Source organism: Salminus brasiliensis, chromosome 5, assembly GCF_030463535.1.
Source record: "Salminus brasiliensis chromosome 5, fSalBra1.hap2, whole genome shotgun sequence".
Taxonomy (NCBI): Eukaryota; Metazoa; Chordata; class Actinopteri; order Characiformes; family Bryconidae; genus Salminus; species Salminus brasiliensis.
Window position 1 is genome coordinate 11,636,761 of NC_132882.1, and position 22,127 is coordinate 11,658,887.

The following is a 22,127-nucleotide window of genomic DNA, read 5'->3' on the forward strand; positions in this document are numbered from 1 at the left end:
CTCTCTCTCTCTCTCTCTCTCTCTCTCTTTCTCTCCCCCTCTCTCTTTTGCGCTCTCTCTCTCTCTCTCTCTCTCTCTCTCTTTCTCTCTCTCTCTCTTTCTCTCCCCCTCTCTCTTTTGCGCGCTCTCTCTCTCTCTCTCTCTCTCTCTCTCTCTCTCTCTCTTTCTCTCCCCCTCTCTCTCTCACTCTCGCGCGCTCTCTCTCTCTCTCTTCCTGTCTCCTCTCGACGCGTGGCTTCTGCTGCTGCTGCTGCTGAAACGTCAATGCGTGGCTCCTTCAGACCAGTCTGCATTTCTGCGCTCAGCGAACAGACCCCCTCAAAAAGCCCACGAGGCTTGCTGTAATTGGCCCGGACACGAGCACTAGTTGCAGGTCATACCTGTGTCCGTTGTGCAACTTTGGCCAAGATGTATTTGGGCCAGATGATCCACTGCAGCACTGAAGCATACATGTTTTTTTTTTTTTTTTTTTTTTTTTTTTTGTGTGTGTGTGTGTGTGTGTGTGTGCGTTTAAAATATGCTGTGCACGCGGTAGCCGACTTAACGCGCGTGCTTAACGACTTTCCGTGATAAATGCGTGTGTGTATGTGTGTGTTGGGGGGTAAGCAGGGGGGGCTTGCAGATTTATGCGCACTGACAGGGGCTTCTGTACACAACTATGTGGCGTTACGGGGGCCAAACGGGCACGTGGACACATGTTTGTGTGTGTGTGTGTGTGTGTGTGTGTGGATGGCTGTCGTGCTTAACTACACTGCAGAAATGAAGCTGCTCAGTGGATGCTTGTGCCCACCTTCTCAAACGAGCTTGCTAACACATCTGTCACTGCTTGAAAAGATTAGACTGTCTAAAGGACATGACGCCATATATTTGTGTTGCGTAGGTAAGCAGCTACACAATGAGCAGTGTGGCCTACCCACAGGCAGTGCAGGTCTTTATTTACCAGTTTCATATCACACATTACACACTTTTACACCCAAGACTCATGAACGCTCTAAACCTAACGGTGCTGCAAATGGTTTTTTGAGCAATGCTATAGAAGGGCCTCGTTCTCCAATATCTTGCCAAGATTTTTCTCACATTTGTTCATTTAAGGAGAGTCCTGGTTAAAAGTCTTTGTCAGATTCATTATGTATTTAAATGCAGAATTGTTCACTGCTCTGCTCTTATAATGATAATGGATCCCATTGTTCTCGTAAACTGAATCTAACCGAATGTCAGAATCTTGGGTTTCTGGGGTTTTAATAAGAACTTCCTACCTAAGGGTTGGTGAATGAGGCCCCATGTTTGTAATAGAGCTGTGTAAGTGTGACGAACCAATCAAGTGAAGGCTATTTAGACTTTCGAAATGTTCTTCACACACCTCTATTACAAACATGGTTCTTAATGGAGCCAAGAGTGACTCTTCTATGGGTATCTCATGAGCCCGCAGAATCATGTCCATGTTTGTAGACACCTTGTGCGACATTGTTTCCTATGTTAGACCATAAAAGAGCCACGTTTGGCTCCATTAAGAACCATTAAGAACAAGCGTCCAGGCTTTTTTCTGTCCTGCACCAAAGTGGTGGAACGAGCTTCCCCTGGGTGTCTGAATGGCCGAGTCGCTCGCTGTCTTCAAACGCAGACTGAAGACCCACCTCTTCTGAGAGTACTTGGGCGAATAGCAGAGTGGTCTCCTTACTGACTTGTGTTTAGTAGAGTCTAAACTTAGAGGTATCTTTAAATTATTAGTCTGTTTAAACTAGCTGAGGTCTTTCTTGAGTAAATAGCAAAGCACTTTGTGGATAAGAGCGTCTGCTAAATGCCTTAAAGGTAAATGTAAATGTAAATGTTTCTTCTAAATCTCCTGAAACCAAGAGAATTAATCAGAATTTTGTCCCACATTTGCTGCAGCCACAGCCTCAACTCCTCTGGAAAGACTTTTTTTTTAGTAGATGTTGGAAATTTGCTGTGAGGACATGATTGCATTGCGCTGCAAAAGATTTGATGAGGTGAGGTACCTTGCTGTGATGGCTAAGAGGACTCAAGATCCAGTGGGAGTTTTCAATCCATCTCTTATGCGGTGTAACACCTCCACAAATAATCCCCTCACAGCAATCATTGTAGGTTGCTGTGGCACAGTGGGTAGCAACACTGCCTTCCCTGTGGCTGACTATGGTTTAATTCCCAAGCTGGGCAAGCACACTACACTACACCAAAAAGAGTCCTTGGGCAAGACTCTTAACACTACGTTCTCCTACCTGTGTGACATGATTCACATGTAGTTCACTCTGGATGAGAGCATCAGCCACATGTAATAACTGTTCTGTGCCGTTAACACCACTACGACTCACAACAAAGGGATTGGATTGAGATCTATTACCAGGGTACACAGTTCCACTTGTCTACCCCTTTTGCCATTGGGCATGGTGACCTTTCGCCTTATATGTGACTGCTTCAGAGAATCACATTCCATTGGTAATGGTTTACTATGCAGATTATGCAAATTGTGATGTGTCAGCACTGTAGTATACCCTAAAATAGCCAATGAGCTAATTAGAAGCAATGTCTGGAAACTTTAGTGGATAGAAAAGCTAACTGGTTTATGCTGACACCTAAAAGTCTTATATCTCCAAAATGGCAAATTTACAGAATGAGGAAAACACCTTTATTAATTAATAATATTCCAAGTCATTTTGGAGTATTTTCTATTGGTCAATTCATCATTCAATTATCATACAGCATAAAAAACTATTCACATTACGTCCAACAGTGAAAAACAGCAGATTTTTGCTGTTTTTGCAAATAAATAAATAAATAAACTGGCATATAAGTAATATATATATATATATAACAATTGCATGACTAAAATGATGATGATGATGATGATGATATACATGTGCTTAACCTCCTTTATGTGTACTACAGATAGAGCAAACCATCCTACTACTGCATCCACTCACGCTCAGCACATTTTGTATGACCCATTCTGTTGGCATGCTGAGCTGTAGATTGCTTTTCAGCTACATTTTGCTGTGAATAGATCTTAGGGTGATCACAGAGGGCAGCAGATGATTGCAGTGGCGTTATGGGAATGATATTATAATGAGTGGTAGTTTTTTCATTTGAAAAAATTGAACTTGTGGCTCTGTTTCTCATTTCATTGAATGAGAAAATACATACGCTGTTTTATTTATTTTTCAACTGCGGCCAAACCAGTTGGCTTTCCACTTCTTAATAAGACACCCTAATCTAATCAGTAGTGTTTTACAGTATGCCAGTTACATGCTTCCTTTTCTCAGCACAAGGGCGCTGAGATCAAGCTCTTATTTGCATACAGGCCTGAGGGCAGAGGAAGGAGTTGACAGAGAGTACATTCCTTGGGGTTAAGCGCTTTGCTAAAGGGCACAGCTTCACTGGTCATAGGACAGAGACCTTACAGCCTGTATTCATGTAGCAATATAGTATCAGTCTTGACTTTCTGCTTGTTGCACAGATGAAGTTTAGTGTTAAAGCATTTAGCATCATGCTGTTAATGACTTGTGCTGCTTGACTTGTGCTGCGTGGCAGTTCAAAAGCTGGTTTTGAGTTGTTCTGACCTGGTCAAGGGTCAAGCCGTAACAGAATGAGTGTAGTGTATATGAGTGAAGTGGATGTAACAAAGACGTGTATTGATATTATTATTGAATTATTCAAAATTAAACAGATGTACAGAGGGCCTAATAGATTTTTTCATTCTGAAACTGAAATGTACACTAGATACAGTACATTTACAACCATTCATCTCTGCAGTAGGAGTGCTTTTGCTTCCAGAATCACCACACCACTACAAGAGATTCAAGTCAACATAAGTACAGTAACAAGAAACAAAAGTTATTCATTTTGCGGAAAGTAGTTGAGATTTTGTGAGGTAGTTTGAGGAACAAAGCTTGGTTCCAGTTTTCTCCTGGACGCCTCCAGCCAGGGCGTGGATAATTAAATTCCATCATAAGCCCATCTGATTTAACATCATTAAGCACTGATTTACTAAACCAGGTGTCGGATGATAATTATAAATAATACTAGGAGAGGAGAGCTTTAGAGATGTTCTAATGAACATAGGGATGTAGAATCTCTGCTTTCTATATAAGTGTTATTAGTATTTATTATAAAATCAGTGTTTACTGAGTAAATAAACACATACCGCCCAAAGAAGAAGCTTCGTGTTTCTAAATTAGTAAAATGAATTCAATTAAGATTCTGAAAATGTGTGACATTGACCGTGTTGCCTTTCTGCCAAAAGTCAGATTGTTTTTTTAAGTCTTACCCCTTCCAGTCAACTCTCAGGAGAATCTGATCTGCTCATCAGAGGCTTAAGCACAAACTTGTGGAGTCCATGCAGCTCGAGTGCAAGCTGTCATTAAAGCAAAAGGGGGCACCCTACCAAATACTTAGAATTTAAAAAATTCATGATACAATTTCAAATACTCTTTCAAATTGTTATGCTAATAATATTATTTGTAGTGCAAAAAAATGCATTGAATTAGTGTGACATGGAGGCTTAGCAGGTCGTATGTGTGTGAGTATGTGAGTGTGTGTGTCTGTGTGTGTCACACAGCTCCAGGGACCTAAAGTTGTGAGTTTGATCCTTGCTCTGGTCTCTGTCTGTGAGGTGTTTGGTGAACTGGCTATGGTAAATTACCTCCTAGGTGTGAGTATAGGTGTGTGTGGTACCCTGTGATGGGCTGGCACTCTCTCCAGGGGGTATTCCTGCCTTGTTTTGATTCTGTGTAGGCTTCAGACCCACTGCAACCCTGACTAAGCTAAGAAGTGAATAAGAAACCCTATGGATGTATTAAATAAATATATTCCCATAAAATATTCCAAAATGGAAGCATTTCCCTAGTGGTCTCTGACATTTGGACCATACTGTATAATATACAAATGAACATGCTAAACTGATATCCTTACAAACTAAACACAGAAACCAAACCACAATCTCAACCAATTGGCCAACTACACCCACTGAGGCTGTGTTAATAAAATATTTGAAGGGGAATAGAATTTTCAAGGTCAACTAATGACGCAATGTTAGCAACAGGCCAAACAGTGAATGAGAATATCAATGGGGAAGCACAAGCAAACGTAAAAGGATCGAGATGAAGCTGTTGGTCTAGCCTTGGCAGCATTAGTTGTTTTTTTTTTTTCTACTTGGTGAATCAACAGTAGGATAGTTGAATTTACTGGAAGATGTGAAAGAGATTCTATACCAGAGTTCATAGAAGACCAGGATGAGTAGCTGGAACACAATATAGACTAGAAAACCTCACCGAACAGTTTGAACATATTAAGGAAGGAGGAGGGAGACTGAAAACTGCTCTCACTGACAACTACATTTTAGTGTGCAGCTTTATGAACCACCTGGAATCTAATTTGTCAGATATTTTATTTGCCTGCAGACCAAACATAGTTATCACAATTTTCAGTGCCATTTCATTTAGCCTCATCCTTGTTGGACAATGAATATAGATTTGCCAAATATGCAGGCATCGCTAATAACACATGCTTTAGGCAAATGAGAGAAATGAGCCAGAGGAAACTTACTTAATCTATCATACCTTAGAAATTTAATTATAACCCATGGTGCAGCGTTTAATGCCCAGTGTCCCCTGCCCAAGAGGGCATTCAAGTAATTCCCCCTCTGTGAGAAATGTAAGGGCTTTGATAGCAATTTTAACACACACACACACACACACACACATATATATATATATATATATATATATATATATACATACATATATATATATATATATATATATATATATATATATATATATATATATATATATAAGAATATGGTATATTTTTACAATATTGTGATAAAAAAATAATAAATCATTGGGTGTGCTGAAATACATTATCTTCTATGTGCAAACTATGGACTTAAACGGGTTAATTTCACTTTGTTAATTGCTATGTTGCATCATGGCAGAACACTTAACATAGTTCTCATAATTTTCTATACATGAACACTATGTTTCTATTTTTTTTTATAGCATAGCCCAGCGTAAGGGTTGGTCTGTCAAGAGAACATATGGGCACTTGGGATTGGCTGGTTAGGCCAGCTCTTGCTTAAATACTCTACCAGGTAATATGCAGACAGTGTTTGGGTGGTATTCATACAGTGGGGAGAACAAGTATTTGATACACTGCTGATTTTTCAGGTTTTCCCACTTGCAAAGCATGTAGAAGACTGTAATTTTTATCATAGGTACTCTTCAACTGTGAGTGATGGAATCTAAAACAAAAATCCAGAAAAATACATTGTATGATTTTTAAATAATTAATTTCCATTTTATTGTGGGAAATAAGTATTTGATACACCAGAAAAAGAAACTAATATTTGGTACAGAAACCTTTGTTTGCAATTACAGAGATGAGACGTTTCCTGTAGTTCTTGACAAGGTTTGCACACACTGCAGCAGGGATTTTGGCCCACTCCTCCATACAGATCTCCTCCAGAGCCTTCAGGTTTCGTGGCTGTCGCTGGGCCACACGGACTTTAAGCTCCCTCCAAAGATTTTCTATTGGATTCAGGTCTGGAGACTGGCTAGGCCACTCCAGGACCTTAAGATGTTTCCTACGGAGCCACTCTTTAGTTGCCCTGGCTGTGTGTTTTGGGTCGTTATCATGCTGGAAAACCCAGCCACGACCCATCTTCAGTGCTCTTACTGAGGGAAGGAGGTTGTTGGCCAAAATCTCACAATACATGGCCCCATCCATCCTTCCCACAATACGGTGCAGTCGTCCTGTCCCCTTTGCAGAAAAGCATCCCCAAAGAATGATGTTTCCACCGCCATGCTTCACGGTTGGGATGGTGTTCTTGGGGTTGTACACATCATTCTTCTTCCTCCAAACATGACGAGTGGAGTTTAAACCAAAAAGTTCTATTTTTGTCTCATCAGACCACATGACCTTCTCCCATTCCTCCTCTGGATCATTCAGATGGTCATTTGCAAACTTCAGACGGGCTTTGACATGCGTTGGCTTGAGGAAGGGCACCTTGCGTGCACTGCAGGATTTTAATCCTTGACGGCGTAGAGTGTTACTGATTGTTTTCTTTGAGACTGTGGTCCCAGCTCTATTCAGGTCATTGACCAGGTCCTGCCGTGTAATTCTGGGCTCATTCCTCACCTTCCTCAAGATCATTGATGCTCCACGAGGTGAGATCTTGCATGGCGCCCCAGACCGAGGGAGATTATCCGTTATTTTGCATTTCTTCCATTTTCTAATAATTGCACCAACAGTTGTTGCCTTCTCACCAAGCTGCTTGCCTATTGTCCTGTAGCCCATCCCAGCCTTGTGCAGGTCTACAATTTTATCCCTGATGTCCTTACAAAGCTCTCTGGTCTTGGGCATTGTGGAGCTGCTGGAGTCTGACTGATTGAGTGTGTGGACAGGTGTCTTTTATACAGGTAACGAGTTCAAACAGGTGCAGTTAATACAGGTAATGAGTGGAGAACAGGAGGGCTTCTTAAAGAAGAAGTAACATGTCTGTGAGAGCCAAAATTCTTACTGGTTGATAGATGATCAAATACTTATTTCCCACAATAAAATGGAAATTAATTATTTAAAAATCATACAATGTATTTTTCTGGATTTTTGTTTTAGATTCCATCACTCACAGTTGAAGAGTACCTATGATAAAAATTACAGTCTTCTACATGCTTTGCAAGTGGGAAAACCTGAAAAATCAGCAGTGTATCAAATACTTGTTCTCCCCACTGTATGTGATGACTGAATGAACATGTACCCACTTAACTGCATTGTTTATTAACTGTAGTGATTAAAAGCACTGCTAATAATGCTCTCCTACCTAATATTTATTAATATTATTAACATATTTATTTTCTTGGTATGTAGCCTGGAAAACACCATACTGTTTGGACACTCAAAACCCAACTAAACTAAACTAATCTGTTTAGTTTGTGCATCTTGTCAAAAATCCTTTCAGTGCTCATTTTACTTTTTCTCTCGGCCTTCCCTTTTCTTTCTATCTACCTGTATTCAACAACCGCCAAAATGATGGTAAACAGGTTCCAATTTTGCTGACTGTTCGGAGTGTAATTGCAGAGCATGCAATTCCCATTATGCTTGACAAGTGAGTCATGAAGCCCCTTGTTGCATAGGACAAAATGACAGAGGATTTGCATGGCTTTTGAATATTGGCTCATCTCAAAGCTAAATATTTGGCTGAAAAGCATGGCAGACAAAAGTGTGATAAAGTGGGTAGATTTCATAAACTTAGTTGTACATTGTAATCATAAAAAATGTGCTTGTGGCAAGAGGAAAGGGATCTGGAAATCAGTGTTTTTTTTTAAAAAAAGCAAAGAGAACACTAAACTGATAGACAACATCCAGCTAGCAAATAAATTACAAAACAGATCAATGAGAATCTTATATAACTAGTCCTTAATTACAGAAAGCACTGAATTATTGAATATATTTCCTAATAACTCACTTACTATCTTAACCAGAGCAAATTCTTCTTCAAGTTGTAAAAAATTCCATAAATGCTGATTAGATGATGTGAAAATCATATATTAAAGCCATCAAGAAACCCCTGCTCTGGGCTATCTTTTTTTGAGATATTGATTTGTGAATGTGGAGCGAATGCCTTTAACATATGGCAAAACCTCCATGAGAAATGTTCTATAAAGGTTTACCTTTTCCAATTTCCAGATTTGTGAATGGTAATATTCTTAAATGTAGAGATGAATAAATAAATTCATTGTTTATTTGAAAGTGTTGCTTAAGTTTTAGATATGTGACTTCTCATTTGAAAAGCTTGTATTACAGTAGGTAACAGTAGGTACAGTAAGTGTTACGTTTATACAGTGCATTTAAGGCTATTAGATACATTCTAGAGAGTCCCAGAGTACCACTCGATCAACATATTTTTTATATGGAAACTGATAACCTTCAGATCTGGAGCCTGTCAATGCTTGTGCTGTATAGTAGCAGCCCTAGTTTCCGCTTGTTGTCATGCATTATGCACCATTCTGAACATATTTATTTATTATTTGTCTTTTAGGATCAAAATGAATACCAAAAAATTCCCAGCATGAGTATTGTGGTGTAGACACCAGGATAAAAGCATGTGAAGCTTAACAAGAAGTGCATCTTTCTGTTTCCTTAAAAATGGGAACAGATAAAAAAATTATTAAAAATGAAGCACATGCAACGTTAGGGCTGAGTGAGTGTGTTTTTGCTTAAGCATGACCAGCACACAATTCTAAGCCTGTGACTAAGCCAATGTTGAACTGCAGCAATGGCCTATATTTCAGTTCTTTTTATTTGAGGTTAGAGGTTTTCTAAGGGGTTTAACATTAGAACTCTTTATTTCATCACCACTTTTATGTTTGAATTCCTGTTGAGATACAGATGTGTTTGTTGCAGTATCTTCACTGGAAAGTCACTTAAAAAGGAAACTTTTGATGAATCATCAAAGCATGGCTTAGTACTTTTGAAGCACTGTGCAAAACATTTTTTCCAGTGATGCAGTCCTCAGAAAACTTATTTATAAAGCCTATTAGTTGCAATCCTCTCCAAGTGATTCACTTGATCTTTTACTTGTTTGTGAAACACAGTCATCCTGTACAAGTAGATGTTTGGGGATATTTGGAAGTAGTTATTAATTTTTTAGAATTGATGCCAATGTATATTACCTTTGAATTTAATCCAGCAGTGCAAGTAAGGATTAATCCTGATACAGTGTTTTGAGCTCTACAAAGATGACTTCTTGTCATTTTAATGAGATATCGGAAGGCCAAGTGCAGTTAAAACTACAGATAATCAAAGGCTATATGATACTGTTGACCTGGCGGGGTGCTAAAAACAGGGGACCTTACAGGGGCCTTAGACTGTGATATCACATAGAAATATCTGTATTGATTTAATTCCACAAATACAACCTGTTTGGTAGTTTTTACCCACTCATGATAGCACGGTTGAGCAAAAAACCTGTTTGTGATGTACTTAAAGAAGAATTGAAAAACCAGCACTGATAGATAATGTTGTAGGTCACAATCCTGCTGTTTACAAACTATTTAAAGAAATAGATTAATGGATATCAATGGAGAAAGTACAACCTGTGAACTGACGACAGAACTGTCACAAAATAAACATTTTTTAATTCCATAAAGAATCATTTCTGTAAACGTGATATATGTGTAAAAAAGTAAGTAAATGGGAAGGTTTTTCTTAAAGTAATTTAAAGGTTATTTACACTCACATCTCATACACTCACAAAAATGGTTCTACATGGAATCAAAAATGGTTCTACTCTGACATTGCTTATTGCAAATAACCTTTTGTTTCATCATTATGGTTTAAGAGTGTATTTCCAAAATTGCAAAATGTTGCCTGCAAGTCAGTGTAAACAAAAAAAGATTCTGGAGCTTTTCTATTGGACCATTTATCATGAAATCCTGACACAAGGTAAAGGTCAGAATGACATAATGCCAAAAAGTGAAAAAAGAACAAAAATGGACATAAAAGTTTTTTGCTCAATAGCAATGATGATGTAGATGTGTGAGTATATATGTAAACTATATAGCACAACTAATAGTGCAGTAGCAAAATCATTACATTTCTAAGAAATGTTTAAATGCAATTTACAGGGTCAGTTAGAAAAATGCACTTATAACAAAATGCAGACATGTACCTATGTCAAGACAAAAGCTTTCCCTAAAATGTGGTGGTTGTTGCTCAAAAGGTCAACGAGTAAAAAAAAAAAAAAAAAAAAGTCAATTGGTTTCTTTGGGAGGATAAAGGGGTGGAAGAATGCGTGTTTAGATAGACAAGTACATCAATATGATATTAAGCCAAGAGCTCTGGGTAAACACCATAATCTTGAGCATTTTTTGCTCAAAACATCGGTAAGCAGGGGGTTTGATGGGTTTCTGTGGGATGATGGTGGGATGAAAGGAGTTCAGAATTGATAGATAAGTGTTATCATTATGAACTGCATCTTTGGTGCTTTGGAGCCACAGATCAATCTTTAGACTAAGCATAATGTTATATAATAATTCTAGCTCCGAAATATTAGGGTCATGGCAACAACAAAGTATAAGGTTGTCATGTTGTCAGCTACATGTGGATTGGGTCAACAGAATATTTCTAAGATCAAAAATGTGGTCAAATCACTGTGATGGTGGCAGAATCAAAGGACTGCTGGACCAATTTTAACTTGCTGTTAAGTGCCTTGTGGCCACAGAAAAAACATTGAACCAAGCATGATGGTTCCAGCTAAAAAAGTAAAGGATTCTGAAAGTCTATGTTTTTAGAATGATGAAAAAAATGCAGGGACAATTATCTGAATCAAGTCATATCTGAATGATTTTCAGTTCAATCTTGTTTGAGTGTGTGTCTCACAATGACTTAAGGACTTGCAGGAACAACACTTTATGTGGTGTTGGAGAGTACAGGGACATCAGTTAGACCTTAGTCTGGTAGCTCTGGCTTGACAATAGTTTCAAGCACGGATGGAACAATGCAAGAAACAACTTTAGAAAAATGAATGCTAATAAGGTCCTGCATGTGCTTTTTTAAAAAAACAAAACGTTTAATGGCTCCAGGTTGATAAATGAAGGATTAAGAAAACCAAAGGTTTCTGTTAAAGAACAGAAGGATTCAATTGAGGATATCAGAGTTAAATAGATGAGATGTTGATGTCAAAAGCAGTAATTTCCTGCGGGTCTAGATGTCTAGATAGATATATTTTGTCCTTCTATCATTTTGAAATATTTTTTTGCACAGAATTGCATAATACCTGATAAACAAATTCCACTGCATTCCATTTATATTTTGTACCGATAGCAGTATGTACTTTCAACTTTTTCTGTTTGTTTCAAAGCCATGAAATGGCAAAAATGCAGAAGTTGTTTTTTTTTTGTCCTTTCAGAAAAATAAGACTACAAGCAACAGTTACTTTTCATGAGAATTTAAATTGTAATCAAATATTCATTATTTTACACTATAAAATACATGTGCTTCCAAGGATCCTTGGAGGGATGCCATGGAAGAACCAATTTTGCTTCCATAAAGATGTGTTAGTAGTAGGGCTGTATGAGTGTGAAGAACCTTTATACAGACTAAACATTCTTCACTTGATTAAAGAATTTTATTCAGTTTAAATGTTCACACACATCTCTAATACTGGTGTTATGAGGAACAACGTGTTACCCGGCATGTTCAGCAGAATTTGGCAGAAGCAGAAGAACATCAACAACATGGAAATGTTTGTTTTGCCAAACCATCCTAGCATTCAAATAATTTTCATTCATTTCAATAATTTAGAGAATATCTATCAGTGAAAAAACATGAATGTAAACTTAAGAAGACTATTCACACTGTAGCAGGGAGACCACACACAATAAATGAAATCTACAAGTTAAAAAGCTACATGATAAAAGCATTACACACCAAACCATCACACCATGGATAGATCAATTTTATTGCAAAACGATTCCATTTATTTTTCCTTGTTATCACCATGGGGAAAAGCGTTAACTCAAATAGAAATCTGATAATCTAAAAATGATCATCTAAAGCTAGATGTTGTAAAGGGCATGGCAGTGTAATAAACATGGAAATGCTTCTACTCAAATTCAGATTGTATCGTGACATTAACAACCAATATGTTTTACATTTGATTTCAAAGCAGAAGCGTCGCCAGAAGGGTGATTTGGCACCCTGTGTCATATTCTGAAAGATCCCAAAACACTGAGCTACAAATCAATACTCAATGCAGTGTCACACAACCTGTTAGGAGAACTGTATAATAGGGTCAAATTAGATGTTTCTTCATTTTATGAATGTTGTATACATATTTATATTGACATAAAAATATTAATGAACTGAGATTATTTGGCCTTTTATGCTAATATGGCTATTTATTAGTCTTGGTAAGTGATTAAATTTTGTAGGTATCCATGAACATTATGAATATTCACCCTCACACATACACTATGCCATAGTTCTACAAGTGTTCTCTTTTTTGGGTGAAACAGAGAGTGCATGATCACAGGCTCACAGACCATGATGAGGATGACTTCTTATTTGAGGGTTATGTAAATAGAATGTAAATGTTGCATCATTTAAGGTGGGATAGAAAACTCTTTTTTTTTTTTTTTTTTTTTTAATTAGACCATACAGTGTGTGCATTTTGTGTGTAGCTATGTGTTTGGTGTTGTTTGAAATGGTCATAGTCAACATAATGCACTCTAGTTATGTAGTTATACTAACGTCAATGTATAAAAGTCAATGTATATCATTTTGGACCATTGTAAGTCTTAGTGACTTTGCTAAGATTTTGCTACAGACACATTATAGGTTTTATGGACTTAAATTCTCATTCTCATTATCATAAATTCATAATTCTATGTATGCAGTCCTAGAATCACCAATGGTGACAAAAGATGTCATGTAAATATCAATTCACTCATAGGAGGAGGTCTGTAAACATAAAAAACATAAGATGTGTATTGCTCTATATTTATGTATATTTAGTCCACAAGGTTTCTCCACTTGTTTCAATAAGCTATTTGCGGGAAATAATCAGTGCACTATGTTTTTTATAGCTAAAAACGCCATAATTTCTTAATTTCATGAAATTTGTGGAAATAACAAGGCTTCTTATTTTTGGCATTTTAAGATGAACAGAACACAATATTAATAAACAGTACAAGTTATATGATGAAATGAATACATATGGCATAAATAATGTCCATACATAGTTGTCCTGTTTTGTGTCTCACATGGCTAGGGTCAAAATGGCATGCTACAAGTAGGCTTTGTAACACTTCATGTCACTGATCAGAGAAGATTCCCGGCAGTGGAATGAGCCAGTTGCTAAATATGTTCCAGGATACTGCAAGGATGGGCAGAGTTGTTCAAGATGTTCTCCAATTTTGCTATCATCCTTTTCTATGACAGTGCATCCAGTAAGTCCTGTGATGGGGCTAGCCTTCAAGGCCAGCATGTTCAAGTGTTTGACATTCCTTGTAGTGGCATGGCTCCCCCAGCGGGCCACTGCATAAAAGGGGATGCTGGGTGTGTAGGAGATGATGGAAGAATAAAAGAAAGTAAAGCAGAGTTAGGTTGACAACATCAAAGAGCATATAGTGCGATTATATCTAAACTATATGAGTAAGTAGACATTGAAAAATAAAGTGTATGGGTTGAAAAGCTGGGAATGAGAAATAAATTATAAGGCAGAGATAGCTGTGTGAAATGATGAGTGCTTTGTATCAGTACTGACAACCTCCGCAGCAAGTTTGATGGTTTTAGCTTGAAATGTGTCAAAAAAGCAGCAGTTTGAAAAATTCACCCTGAAAAGCCGAAATCTATAGGGGGAAATGAAAAGTTATTTTTTCTGAAAAAGTTACCAGTTATACAAGTGGGCATAAGATTAAAGGTTTTGAGAGGTTAGCTGTTTAACTATACGAAACATGAAATAAAACTAAATAAAGCTTATTTCTTTAAAATGATAACCTTGAATTTAGAGAAATGATTATTTCAAATGAAGCCTATTGATCCACATGGAGTGTAGTGATAGAGTTGTAAAAATACTGAAATGCATTAGTTCACCTATATCATCTTTAAACAACATTAAGTGCAAGTCCAAGTTGATGGTGCAGCGGTTATGTTCTGACTGCTACAGTAATAAGAATAGGAAGCATTATAACTATGCTGAACCTTTTTTTTTTTTTTACATATTTCAATTTCTCAATTCTGTCATTGCCGGAAATTCCATACTAGGACTTCATCACACAATACTACCTGCTGTGCAAGGGTGATGGATGATGAAACATCATTGGAAAGTTGCACACATGTGGAGAAGAATGCTAACTGCTAATTCTGTTAGCTGCTAACTACTAGCTCCATGTCTTTTTATTTCTGACTGATCTGTAGTTGTCTTGCTCTCGAGCACTTTGAGGACATTTTCTCATTGCCACTAAGCTTCAGGCATTGTCCTTTCTAATCCAGGCTAACCAAAAGGCCAGGCCACTGGGAAATCTCCTGGTACTCCTCATGCACCCATGGGCCTCGAGCACTCACAGGCCACCACATGCCCCCATGCTCCATGAGCTCTAGTGCAACTGCCCTCCCCATGGTTTTGCCATTGGCCAGTGCCACCCATGTCACTGAAAGAAATCACCTCAAGTAAATGCAGGGAGTCTGCAATATGCATTCATGCTTCCCACTCCTTATAATAAAAATCTCCTATGTAATTGTGCATACAAATGCACTTACAGCCAATATGTTATACACCTTATGCTAAAGTGGCATGTAAATACTAACTCACTAGTGAGGGATAAAACGAGAGCTCTGTAAACAGATCAATGTGAGAATGCTCATCGTTCTGGATTGGATGTAGTGCAGGGAGTTTCCATTTACAGACAAATTGCTTGTACTTCCAAGTCATGGCTGTTGAGTACACTAATCCCAGCCTGTCTGTGGAGAATCTGATTATTATCCAATCCCCAGAGCAGATGTCACCAATACAAGAGGAACCTTAAGACACATTAAACACCCAAGTACTGTGCAATGATAAAATCTGCCACAACATATTAGCTTCACACGGTAATTAGCTTTTCATAAATTAATCTGTGTCTAGGTAGTACTTGAATCCTAGTCTTTAGAAAATCTGCGATTACAGCTGGATGTGGTTTAGAACTTGTTTTGGGCAGAGCAAAGCAGCGAGACTGTGCGCAGTATGGGTAGACAACAAAAATCGATATCACTGACACCAAGATTTAAGCTGTAGTTCCTAGAACAGGTTTCTACTTGTTGTACCCGCCACATTGCCAACAATGATATATATAAATCTGTTAGGAAAGGGGCGCTGCTTCCCAAAAGTCACCCTAGCATAGCAATCATTGTAAGATTGTAGAGCACGAATCCACTTAACAATTTGAAAAATTGGATTCTTTTTATTCTTGAAAATGCCATTGCTGCTTGCACTTTAGACACTGGTAAGGTCACATGGTTTGAATTCTCACAATGCTCGCTCAAAAGTGATGGAATGCATCCCAGAGGGTTGAGTTAATGCCAAATCTTATTCTTCTTCCTAGCCTGCTGGCCATATATTCCAATGCCACACTGGCTTATGCGGAATATTTCCAGCGTGAAGTTATTACCAGATCCGTGCTCCCTTACCTCCTGCCTCCCACTGCTGTCAGTGCAGAGCGGCATGCAAATACAGTGAGCTCTCCCATATTGAAGCATGCGTTTCTCCTCCCCAGTTTGCTCACTGCTCAGTGGGCACTCCAACAAGGTAAATACCAGACCTGTCAACGTCCACCTCTGTTTGCAGGAGTTGCTCATTTTTGACCTTTCCTTTATTAGAATTTTGTCTCACGTGGGAGCGGTTTTGTTCCACTGGCGTATTTTATTGTGTTAAGTGACGGGAATGGATTCTTTCTTGTGTGTGAAGCCAGATGTCGGGGGTGGGGGAGAACTGAGTGATGACCATCAGTGTAAATCCATTTCATTTATTTCACACAGAGTTTGTACGGTCAGACAGCTTTGGCTCATGAAGTGCGCTTAAGACAAAAAAAAAAAAAAGACTGGCTCAGTTATTTTGTGGTTTACTTCTATGAAGGCATAGATACTCTCAGCAATAACATGTGGAACTGTTTCATATGATTTCATCTTTGTTTCTAGCTTATAATATGTCTGCTGTGCCACCTCCACACATTGCCCAAATAGTACCCGAATGTGGTATGAATATGGTGATTCACATTACACAACGGCTGCATTATTTTGGTCTTTTTAATAAGCTGTAGACATCAGTACACACACAGAGAAACTTTTCTTAGCCTGAGGACTTAACGCTACAACCCACAGAATTCAGCTCTTGACGTCGTTTGTCAGTGTTTCATCATCCTGTGAGTCCTCACAGATAGCAAAGACTATGAAAGCCTATAGTTTTATATAACCTCACTATGAAAGGGAAACACGATGTACTCCAACACATCAAACTAAGGATGTACATGCTATTTTAAACACATCACAGCTGTCTTGTTGGTGTCATGGTGCTAGAGATGTCTTGCTTGCTAAGACGGTAAGGACTTAACACATGTTTCCGGCTATACATGCAAAGACACATGGTATACTAGATACTAGTCACATACAGTGGCCAAGTGGGGGAGAATGGAAATATCATGAATGTACATGTAATAAACTGACTACATGTGAAGTTTTTATGCTTTATGCAGTACTTTTTTCACATATATTATCATCTGTTATGCATTATTAGATTTCAATACACGCTTCTATACTCTAGTTTATACCCCGGAAGTGTGAAAACTTCAATAAAACCATTGTCTTAAACTACTCCAGATCATTTTTTTTATTTGACCCCACAGTAACCTATCTATCAGAACAATTTAGGCCTAATCATTCTCTCTAAGCTCTAATACACATTTCTCTTCACTGGCAAATCAACCAACTTATGTGATATACTTTTTGACACTTGGATAAATTAGATTAAAAAATCCCATATACATATTCCCATATATTCTTGTCTTTACAATCTGAAATGTTTAGAGGATGATAGACCCTAAATACAAGGGGTTGGTGAACTTACTCACTGGGTTATTTTATCATATTTTCTCTTGTACCTTATTTGTACCTAAACTTCTTCATTCTGTCCTCCTACCATATACACCCTTTTTGTGTGCCTCCAATTACTGACTACATTCCATATGTTAATATGTTGAAAGGGACCACCAGCATTAACCTGATTATTCGCATGGTGGACAATTCTCAGCACTATATGGTAGGCATAGCTGGCAAAATGTTTAGTGAGTGTGGTTTCAAGGTAGGTGTATCAGTTGTGAGACTATCTGTTTGAGGTCTTTCCGGGTAGCTAGATAGTGCTCTTTTCCCTCGTCACTTTAAGCAATGTTGGCTGCAACAGGCATCTTTCCTCTAAGCGTGCCGACTGCCTGGCAATGCCGCATCAGAGGCGGTGGCTGGCTTCGCATATATCAGTCCTTACCATCTTAGTGTCGGGAGCATTGCTAGTGCTGGGGGGAGTTACAGACAGGTGGGTTATTTGGCAGTTCAAAATGGATAACAGATGCCTGTTTCAGCAAACATTCCTCGAAATTAATAAGGGAAAAGAGCACAATCTACCCACCCAATTTAGAACACAGCCAATTGTGCTCTTTCTGACTCCAGCCGCTGATGGCCACATGAATGTGAAATGAAATCACGTTTTAAAGTGTAGTAAAGAATAGTGTGGATGAGTGTTTCTCAGTCCTGGTTATAACATAAAACCCTGTTCTACACACTTCAGAGTTTTTTTTCTGCTCCCAGCTCACCTGAATAATCACATCTGCTTATTAACAAGCTCTTCGTGAGTTTAGTACAAAGCAAAAAAAATTCTTAAACGATTACTGTAGGAAGAGAAATGACTAACAGTGGTCAAGCTATAACAGAATGCCTCTGCACTGATACACCTACCTTGAAACCACAATCACTGATCATTTTGCCAGCTATGCCTACCATATAGAGCAATGGTGGGCGATTCCTGGAGTGCACTTGTGGCACACTGGTGTATTAGGCATAATTTAGTATTTAAGAGCATTATATTAGACACAGCTAACTCGTTGCATTGTGTAGGTGCATGGTTAGGAACTGTATCTTATCTCTTCTATGTACAAATGATAAGGTGATTTCTGACTTCCAAGTCAGTTCGTGAACACAGGACAACTGTCAGCTGTATATTTATTGGGGGAAAAAAAAAAACATTAATGCTGATAAATTAGATACAGCTGTGCTAGTTCAACACAAATTAACATGCCACTGCCTGTGTTGGTATCAGTTCTGTGCTGAGAATTGTCCACAATCCAAATAATCTGGTCAGCGCTGGTAGTCTCTTTCAACATATTAACATATGCAATGTAGTCAGGCACACAAAGTATATACATGGTAGGTGCACTGGATAAAGTGTAGGTACAAAGAGGTCATGTGATCTATCAGGATCTATCTGAATTCTCTAATCAGATTGTGAAGACATATATGGAAAAAAATCTAATTTATCCAAGTGTAAAAGTCACATATGTTGGTAGTGTAAATAAATGCATATAAAAGCTAAGAGTGAAAGATTAGGTCTAAATAGTTCTTCTATGCAGTTTTCCAGAAACTGGCGACTGTGGCTAGTATCTAGATTTGTCTCAGAACATCTCCTGAAGTGATTTGAGTGATCTGATTTACACGCATTTGGGTGTATTGACACTTGCAATTTAAATGTGGCTCGGCCTCATCCAGATGTAATCCTGATAGTTAGGATGCATGAAGTGTGTACAGGGTCAAAAAGGACCAGGTGTAAACAGGGTCCTAATAAAGTCCTAATGCCATGGAAGATTATACAAAATTCTCAATAATTGTTGTAAGGAAATGCAAAAAAGTGCATTATTGCAGTTCTAAGAACCAAAAAGATTACTTTTGTCATAGATTATATATGTTTTATTTTATGCCACTAAAAAAAACAGAAACATGAAATTAGAGCTGTAGCACTGCGAAAAATCTTTCTTTGATGACATTAAGATTTTAGTAAATTGAAGAAAAACACTGCCATCACAGCATGTGGTTGATTTTGTATTGTCTAAAACCTCTTATAAGAAAATAAATAACACAATTTGAAAGAATATTACTTTTAGGTAATTCTTTTTTTCTCTGACTTAACTGAACCCTTGACTAGGATTAATTTACCTATAATCTGGCCAGCTTGTTCTCAAAAGGAATCTGCACATATGAGACTAAAACACCATTTAGGAATTTGTACAATGTGTACTAAATATATTTCTATTGTTGTGCTTTTGCCTGAAATTCCAAGGCAACCCAGACCAGCAAAAATCAAATGATTTGACCAGAGAATGTTACAAGTTTACCTGAACCTACACCTCAACCTACACCTAAACCTAAACCCAATCTTATCCCAACCCTTACCCAAACCTAACCTTAACTGTAACCTAAACGTAACCCATTCCATACCCTAAATCACAGTAGAATTTTAAATTCTCACAGTGGCAGCATCATGCTGTGAGGTTGTTTTGCTGCAGGACAGACTGGTGCACTTGACAAAATAGATGGCATCATGAGGAAAGAACATTATGTGGAAATTATGTCTTGATCTCAAGACATCAGCCAGGAAGTTAAAGCTGTGGGTCTTACAAATGGACAATGACCCAAAGCAAACTGCCAAACTGGTTACAAACTTGCTTAAGGAGAACAAAGTCAATGTTTTGGAGTGGCCATCACAAAGCCCTGATCTCAATCATATTGAAAATTTATGAGCAAAGCTGAAAAGGTATGTGCGAGCAGGTCGGCCTACAAACATGGCTCAGTTACACCAGTTCTGTCAGGAAGAATGGACCAAAATTCCTGCTAACTATTGCAAGAAGCTTGTGGAAGGATATTCAAAATGTTGGACCCAAGTCATACACGTTAAGGGCAATGGTACCAAATATTAATAAAATGTATTTAAAAGAAAGCAATAGAAATTTCATTAAAATTTCCTCTGTCATTATTCTGGCATTTAGCAAATAGAAACAATTTTGATAATCCTAATTGACCTAAAATGGGAAAAGTTCTGATTTCATGTCAGACAGTGACAAATAAAAATGCATATGTGTCTTTTTATATAGTGTATATAAACTTCTGGTTTTAACTGTAAATATGCATACAACACAACTATTTGTTTGAATGTTCCTTAGCGAGTTGCCTTTGGTAGCAATCAAACAGCATCTGTAAAAATTCTGATTTGATATATTTGACCACTCTTTTTTGACAGAATTGCTGAAGTTCAATTAACAGGTTTTATGCACAATCCACTTATTTCTGATAGGGTTGAGACCAAAGCTTTGGCAATTCCAAAAGCTTAACATTGATCTTCTTTTTTCAGTCCATAACCACCTTTGATGTGTTTGTTTTGTTGGTTCTGTTGTGGTCAAGTTTCAACCATCTAGCTGATGGTTTGAGATTATGCTGAAGAATTCTGAGGCAGTCCTCCTTCTTTATTATTCCATCTATTTTCCACCACCACCATGCTTCTTGGAGTTTCTTGGAGTAAAATGCCTCACTTTTACTTCTCCAAACATCTTTGTCTTGCCTGGCCATTAAACCCTTTCTCTAGAAGGCTTTTTCATTTTCCATGTGGTCAGCTGCAAACTATAGCCAAGCATGATGGTGTCGTTTTTGGAGAAGGTATGTTAGTTTGAAGAATGAAAGGTAAGAAGGTTTGTGAATGTATATTCAGGATTATTAAATTCTCCTTAATTTATCTATTCTTTGAAAAGAATAAAATGCTCACAACAAAGACTGCACAAATGCCCACATTCTTTTACTAGTTCATACCACAAGTTTGCTTTGCTCTTTGCTGTCAAAAAAGGGCTTATTTACAGAAAGGTCAGAACTTTCAAAAGCATGCAGTCTGCACCTAGGCTCCATGACGAAAATAAGTAAAGACCCAAATAAGAGCTGTCGGTTGGGGCAAAGGTTTTGTTATGAACATTCTCTTGCTGCAAGCTGTATTTGGAATTAGCTTGTGGAAACAGTTGTGTTCACAGCACTATTATTTATTCTTTTTAAAGGTGGATTTTTTTCTCATTACCATACATGGGAAGAATGACTGTTTTCTATAAAATAGCATCAGTTGCGTTGGTTAGTTAACCTCCAAAAAACAGTAAGGTCAGATGGAAAGCATCTCAGCAAAAGGGATAGAGGAGGCCAAGCAGTGTTTGTACAGTACATTACAGTGTAAGCACAGGCTGTAGGTGATTCAGACTGGCTGCGTGAGCCTCTGCCCCCTGATACATATTCTAGCACACAGAACAGTGGGAGGGAAGAAAGAGACAGAATTGGGACATGTAGTGACTGAAGCCCTGGAGTAGGACTTCATGAACTGGTGGAAAATCACACATGCATGCATGCTTGTTCTCACACACAAATACACACACACTGTCTCGCACAAAAGAAAATGAAGATATTTACGTGTGAATATAGCCCTTCAGGCTAAGATGCCATGTCTAATTCGTGAAAGAGCATGGCGGCATGCCGAGCACAATCAGAGACAAGAACCTGAATGTTATGGT